Consider the following 7652-nt stretch of genomic DNA (forward strand, 5'->3'; position numbering starts at 1 on the left):
GGGGGAGCTGAAACTTACCAAAACTTCTTGCAGTGCCGGGAAAAGAACGGAGCTCCAAGAGCGGAGGGCGGATACCTGAAGAGACTAATGCCACGGGACGTGTCCTACACAGCCAGCCTGAAAAGAAAACAATAAAAAAAAAGAAGAGAGTGAAAGGGACACAGTATTATCACCTCAAGAGGATCCAAGTCATCAGTTTCATGCAGGATAAGAGATAGACTCGTATGCCAACAGGTAAAGAGAGTGTATCTAGCAGGGTTCGAAGATAGAAGCCTGTAGCAGGTATGGAACCACAGATGGACAAGAAAGAAAGAGACTTTGTTTATTACTACAAAGTTCTGTTCAGACAAAGTAATAGCTATAGCATAAGAGTATTAGATAAGTAGAATTACCAAGTTGATATTGTAAAAAAAAAAAAAAAAGGGGAGAGACACAGCTTTTGCCTGAAAGTAAAGGAAGGTTGTACAGAGTGCTAAAAGTTAAAAATAAACACAAGTTTTGATTTGAACCAGACTGTGATTATACCATCGAGTGCGTGCAAACATACGGAGTGGCGAGGGAGATAACTTACCCATAGTCCCTGGGAACATCTAATAGAGACCTAACAAGAACGAACAGAAAAAAAAAGAATTATTTGTGGCAGAACAACCCTCCCAACTAGTGACATAAAAAAAATTTGAACATAGAATAATAACATCCAAGATGTGGCAGGCAGGAACGTTGGGGTATTGACAGTTCGTTGAGTGACTATAGAGGGGTAAGCCCAACCTCCACAATATATTTACGGGGAGGCTTCCTCCAGAGGTCAGGGTAGCTTCTTCTTTGGTGTATTCTCCTTTTAGTATAGCTCTAGGAATTATTTCCCCATACCCCAATCCTCAAAGCTACTCCACTCAAACTCCATGGGTTGTACTTCCCCTTTAAAACGGTCCTAGTCATCTCTTATGGCCTATATTGTGGCCTCCAGATGTCCTCATAGCTACACCCATGTCTTGCAGATGACTCTCAGTTGCCGCTTGGAGGGGATCTCTAGGCCTTAAACTATCACTGGATCCCTCAGGCCCCAAAACCTTTGTCCAGGCTTTAGACTTTCCAGTTTTGGCCCTTTTTATCTGGTTGAATCCCCTCAGCTCTATTGTCAGGCTAGGCCCCTCTTGGTCTGCTATCTGGTATCATGCAAACCAGTACAGCCTGTTCCATGGTCAGGTTGTTGGCAACTAAGCTGGAGCTCCCACCTGAGCTAGCCTGGGTGAGGAGAGCGTGTGGGAACCCAGCAGGACTAAAAACAAGACATGTTAAAGGGCGGATGAGCTCCCTGTGAGCCAACTGCTATCCATACCTGGACAGGACATGGGTACCACCAGGTCACTGTGCCCAAAGAATCACCAGTGATCCAAAGCTACACAACTAACCTAGGAGGATTGTTACAGCATCTAAGGTACCTGAACAGTCACAGCAGCCTCAGCACTTACTTGATTTGACTTGACCCTCCCGCCCAGGTCTGCTGCCTTGGACCCTAGCTTCCTGGTCCTCAGCCCTATACATCCTTGACCAAAACTAGTCTCAAAACTCTGAATACCCCTAGCATCCTGGTCCATGGCCTCCAGACCTCCCCTAAAGCTGCAACATGGTCCTTGAGTGTTAAACTTGAATACAGAAAAGATAACTGTAACACAGTGGGTTAGCCATCCAGTTACAGCTCATCCCAAAGTCCCTCAAAGCCATAACAATTATCAGTCATAAGGAGCCAACCTGTCTTCCTCAGCCCCATGGCACTTTTTCCCTGGCAGCCAGCTCTGTCCTCCACTCCTTCCACTGCAGCCAGTGGACATAGACTGCCACCCCTAGCCCAGAGACTGGGCTTATCTGCAGCCAAGCCCTGCTCCTGGTCATCTGACCACTGCCCTTTGGGATGTGCCCAAGGGTGCCTGTTCAGCCTAATGAGCTATTTGGATTCCTCTGCCCCACAACCTTCTTCAGCTGCTTAGCAGCCCCAGTTGTCAAGGTTTGGTTCCTGGTGCTGACTGTTGCAGTAGTCTGCCTCTGTGGCCACAAATGTCTTGCTCTCCTGGGGACCCCACTCTTCCCTCCTACTTCCCCTTCCTATATAGCTAATAGGGTTGGGATTCCCTGTTACACTAACAATACCTCAATTCATCTTTCTCAGACTACTGTTGAGCTTAGGAACTGTGGGCAATTGTACACATGCATGCACTTCAGCAGTGGAAAGTGCTAGTGCTTTGGCACATGCAGTTGTATAAACAGAGAAATGCACATCAGCACTGAGAAAATGGTGGTGTCACACTTTTGAACTAAAACACATTGGTGGTTGCTTTAGTTCAGAACTGCACTGCTCCCATTTTCTATGCACTGATGTGCATTTCACCGCTTGTACAACTGCACACGGGGCAGTGCAGTTCACATCAGCTTGCATGCAGATTAATCACAGCTCGTTGAATCAAGTCTAGTCTGAAGTGGAGGATCTGCACGTGTTGTGGGATGAAAACATGTATAAATGCCCTGTACTACTATATGCATTTGGAACCTTTCTCTAGTTTTTATTCATTTAAAAAAATGGTTTTATGACCTTGGAAAATCCACTGTTTAATATACTTTCCCCTTTAGTTTTGGGGGCCAGTTTTTAAAATAGTGTGTATGAACAATGAGGTTGTAAGGTTTAGAATATTCCACTTAAAAAAAAAATCTCAAAATAACCATCTCTCAATAGAAATTCTGCTGCAAACCATGATTGTTGTGTCCCATTGGAGGCACATTCATGGAGAATGTGCCTCCAATGGGACATTCAATTTTTGGGTTAGATTTAATCGATAGCACTGTTATGCTGGGATTCAAAGAACAATAATTAGATTTCATACCTGTTCTGATGGGTTAATATTTCAACCATCATAGTTTTTCTTAGTTTTCAGGATGCATGTAGATAATGGAAGGTAAAATGCTCTAAAATAAACAACCTGTAACCTGTGTCTTACATTTTGCCACCCATGAGTATGGTGCACAGTAAATTAATCCTACCAATGCGAATTAATTTTGTATAACTTTATTCATACAAGAATTTGTAGTTGAATACATTAATAAAAATTAATTTGAATTTTTTCAAGATTATGGTCCAAATATTTGTACAGATCAGTAGCATAAATGAGGGGAAGGCAACCACAGCAGCAACAATGGGCACCACTTTATGGGTGGAATGTGGTGCGCTGCTCGCACTATGTTTATATGCTATCTATATTGTATTCCATCCATTATCTTAATAAATACGTTGCAGCATTTTGTTATTCATGTGGTGTTGTTGCATTACAGTTAGGTTATAGTAACTGGTAATTAAGAATATTAGAAGCATGAGAATAACGAGACCTGTAGGCAACAGGGTTTGGGCAACTAAATTCTCAGAGCCCTTTTAAGGACCTTAAGCCAAAACTTTCAGAAACTACTAGTATTTTCAGCTGCTTTTGCCTTTGAATGTCCAAATTCTGTTCCTCTGAAAGTAAAATTAGTAACAGTCCTATATATCAAAGAATTCCATCCTGACTGTGTTATGTAGCCCAATCAGAAGTGATTTACCAAAGCTTTTGCAACTTTGCCTGACAAAGAAACCAGATAGATTTTTTTTGGCTAAATAGAGGAGGAAGATTAAGAATGGCAAGAATAGGAAATGGACAAAAAGTGAGCTAACTTCCATATTTTTCAAAATAAAGTTGGAAATCATAATCCCTTATCAAAATATCACATAGGTATGGTAAAATTTAGGAAACATTGTGAAATGTAAATTTTCCCCATTAGTGCATCATTTTTACCAGTCCTGTTTTTACTGTTTTTACTTTTGCATTACAAAACTAATACATTTTGGGTTAGACATATTTTAAAAAGTAGAAAAAGCTAAATGCTTAATTCAGAAAATAGCAACAATCCCAAATATTTATTTAGTGTAGTAGAAATTAAATGAAAATTCAGAGGTAAGTCTCCCCTGTGAGTTATGTAAGTGTCAAATACCTATTAAAGAATCATGGCTCATACTAGCCTTTACAGAAAAGGTGGAAATTAGATATAAGGGATATAGTGAAGTATGATACATAGTCTCCTGGGTTCAGGAAATCTTCAGTAGTTTTGACAAGTCTCCTATTATATTTATGTAGTGGGTTTCAAATGCTATGTTGAAAAAATTGTTCAACTGAAAAGGTATTTCTTTTCACTTAAAATATGCCTTAAAAGCAACATGTTTGCATTGCTGTAGTTCCAATTATCCCCACAAGTAGACAGGAGGTAAGCATTAATTCTTGATAAAACATAAATTCAGTTGCAGTGATATTTGTCAGGATTTCTTTAGATAAGCCCCCTTGTACCCATGACTATTGTAGGTATATGCTTCAAACAAGTGAAATACAATAATTTAAAATAGGCAACCACAAAGAACCAATGCCATTTCAGGAAATTCTTTGGGGGCAAAAGAGGACTGAAAAAATTATTAAGTCTTCATGTTTTTAAATGGTATAAGTTGTATCTGAAGCAGAAAATGAACCCTAGGCAATTTCTCTTGAATAAACTGCAGGCATTTTGAAATCAAGAGAAAATATAACATACTTCAAACACCTTACGATTCAGGCTAATATTCTAAATTCTGCATTGCTGTATGTTGTTGTTAAGTTTCTAGCTTTCCAATATTAATATGTATCAGATACGTTGCTGCTGCTGAGTTTATATTACAGTGAAGAAAGATACTCTACTAATTTCTTGTGGCTTTGGGTGGTAATCTTGCTGGTTTTGAAGCTATCCATTTTTAAAGGTGAGAACTACCTTTTCTCAAGTTTAATAATTTTTCATCCTAGTTCTTTACTGAAAGCACCAAGCTCAGTACACAAATGTGAAAGAAACTTGTCAAATTCAGTGGAGATTATCCTGAACACTGGAGATTCAGGATGTAAAATAAGTCTAGTCATGATGTATCTCAAAATGTTTTGAAATGCTTTTAATGTTAAACAAATGAATACAATAGGAGAGAAGTCGTCAGAAACTTCTGGCAATTGTTTTTTTGCTGTGAACAGAAGATGATAGTGATTTTACAGCAGGGGCCGGCAATTATTTTGGGTGCAGGGCTGCTTACTGAGTTTGAGCAAGCTGTCGAGTGGTTAATGGGTAGTCCTGCCCCTTGACAGGTACCTCATCCCCTGGTCATCATCTTGTGAGTAGAAGTCCCACCCCCTAACCCCTGACCTTTGCCACCAGAAGTCTGTCCCCTTGGCCCTGGAAGTACTTGTTTCAGCAAGGGGTTTTGCCATCTTGGAACCAGAAAAATACAAAATTATATTCTAAAAGAAAACATCTACAACATTCATTAATTTGATTTCAAAAAATGCTTTTGGCCTGATTTACATGTGTTGTGTAGTGTACTGAGAGAGGATCGCACAATAGCTTAAAATTAAGTCTTACTCTTGTATGTTGTGAGGTGTGCATATAGGTTTGTGGGTGGTTGTGGGTGTGTGGGTATGTAGGATGTGGGGGAGGGTGTGGATAGGTGTGGGGGTGTGGGAGCATGTGGGTGTGTTTGTGTGTGGATATGTGGGGTGTAGGTGGGTATGGGGTTTGTGGGGGAAATTGTGTGGGGGGAGGGTGGCTGGGATGTCGGGGGTCTGCATGTATGGCAGTACAAGGTGGGGTGCGGGTGCCTGTATATGGTGGGGTGTGCATATGGGACTATCAGAGGCCGGCTAGGTGCTGTGTGTGTATCAGCTGTTAGGCTGCTGGGTTCGGGATCGAGGAGGTGAGTTGGGAGTGAAGTAAAGGCAAATTTACTTATAGCTTAGCATACAACAGTTAACAGAAAGGTTAATGCGACAAACAGATAGTACAGTAATAAAGAGATAGTGAATGATAACAACAGATAGAATGACAAAGAGTTCTCACATGGGGCTGGCAACTTATCGGCAGTCCCTCTATGCCAGGTGCACGCCAAGTTGTTCCAGTGAAGTCTGGTGTCCCCGATCAACGCTGTCTGAGGGGTCACTGGGAAGGTCCCTTGCTCAGGATATGGTCCTCACTCACACTGGGAGCCTGGGGTCCAGGCTTGGTACAGAGATGGTCCTTCTGTCCCATCCTTCATGCTGGTCACCTGACATACATGCTTCTTTATGCCTTATCTTATGCTAATCTGTTGGCTTTAGAGCCACTCACAATCTTGCCCTATAGCTGTTACCCTATGGGATCAAAAGGTGTTAGAAATTATCATGAAAGGTTACCACCCGAACCGGGTTCACCCAATAAGCAAATTACACCACATTACTTTGCGGTTTGAAGTTAGCATTACTCTGCCCTTAGCTTCTTATTCCTGGATTCCTTGGAATGTGATAATTATATTAGGTGGTCAGATCTTGTTATGGCTTAACTTTTAAAAAACCTGTTAGATCAGCTAATCTTGTAGCTCTGCTTATTTTTGGGGCTCAGTGGTCCCATGATCAGTGCAAAGAGTTAGATTCAACACTTTGGTCAAATTGTGACAGACAAATTCCAGTTGCAAGTTGCAAACTTACAAGCTTTGCATTAGCTAATCTTAACTGCATATACAATTGCTGAATGCCTCCAAGAGCATATATTTATTGCCCATGATAGTAACCCCTCTGGTTCTGGCTACCACATGGGACTCACCTATGAACACACACACACACCCCTTCTGCCCCTGCTTACACACACACAGACACACACACACACACACACACACACACCCTCTTCCCCACCTACACACACATACACCCTCTTCCCCTGCCTAGACACACACACCCTCTGCCTACACAGACACCCCTCCTCTGCCCCTGCCTACACACATACACAGAAACCCCCCCAGTCCTGCTTACACACATGTGCACACACACACACACCCTCTGCCTATACCCCCCTCCCCAATCCTGGCCCTGGGGTACTGGTGCAGCCCATGCTCCCCAATCTGGCAATGTAGCCTGGGGCCATGTGGTGCTGGAGCAGTGCAGGGGCAGGAAGACAGGGAAATGGCTGGGGGTGGAGCGGGGCTGGACTGCTCTGTCTTGCCGGCTCCCCCTGGGTCCTACTGCCCCTGTCTCCAGTCATCTTTGACCGGCAGGCAGGAGCAAATAACCATTAATTTACTAAAGTTTTTAGGGGCCCTGCAGGCTGGACAGAATGGCTTGGCAGGTCGGAATCAGCCCATGGGCCGTATTTTGCCTGCCCCTGTTTAGAGCCATTTCGTGGGGAACAAATGGACACACCTTTTACAAATGCAGTAATATATAAACCTCTTTCCTGGTTTTTAGTTGACTTATGCCAACTTGTGGTCTTCTTCAACTATTGCATCGGGCACTAAGAAATTGATTCATCAGAGGCTGAATAGGATGAGGGGTACTATCCTGTGGTGCATTGTGTGCTGATTGCATAAATGACCCTTTCAAATTTTATAGAGCATAAGCTTTCATAAAAAGTCTAGCTTTTCTGATTGTAAAAACACTCTTTCAGAATATGATCTGCTTATAGGGTGGTTTGTGAATATGAAGATGGATGAAAACTGTAGCATTGAGGAATGTGAACTACCACCTTTCAAGAGAGGTTAGTAATGCTGAAACGTAATTATTACATTGTAGATGTTAATATTAATTATTCTTGATAGCAGACAA

At 42.1% G+C, this 7652-nt stretch overlaps 1 long non-coding RNA gene across 1 annotated transcript in view; it reads right to left on the reverse strand.

Moving 5' to 3' along the window:
- LOC109303464 overlaps nucleotides 1-6200 on the reverse strand; it is a 16897-nt gene extending 10697 nt beyond the window's left edge. Inside the window, exon 1 of the long non-coding RNA XR_002099126.1 lies at nucleotides 5907-6200. This is a non-coding gene — a long non-coding RNA (uncharacterized LOC109303464). The remainder of the gene's footprint in view (nucleotides 1-5906) is intronic.
- Nucleotides 6201-7652: the final 1452 nt, after the last annotated feature.

This window comes from Gavialis gangeticus, unplaced genomic scaffold (genome assembly GCF_001723915.1).
Source record: "Gavialis gangeticus isolate Ggan-Ray unplaced genomic scaffold, GavGan_comp1, whole genome shotgun sequence".
Lineage (NCBI taxonomy): Eukaryota > Metazoa > Chordata > Crocodylia > Gavialidae > Gavialis > Gavialis gangeticus.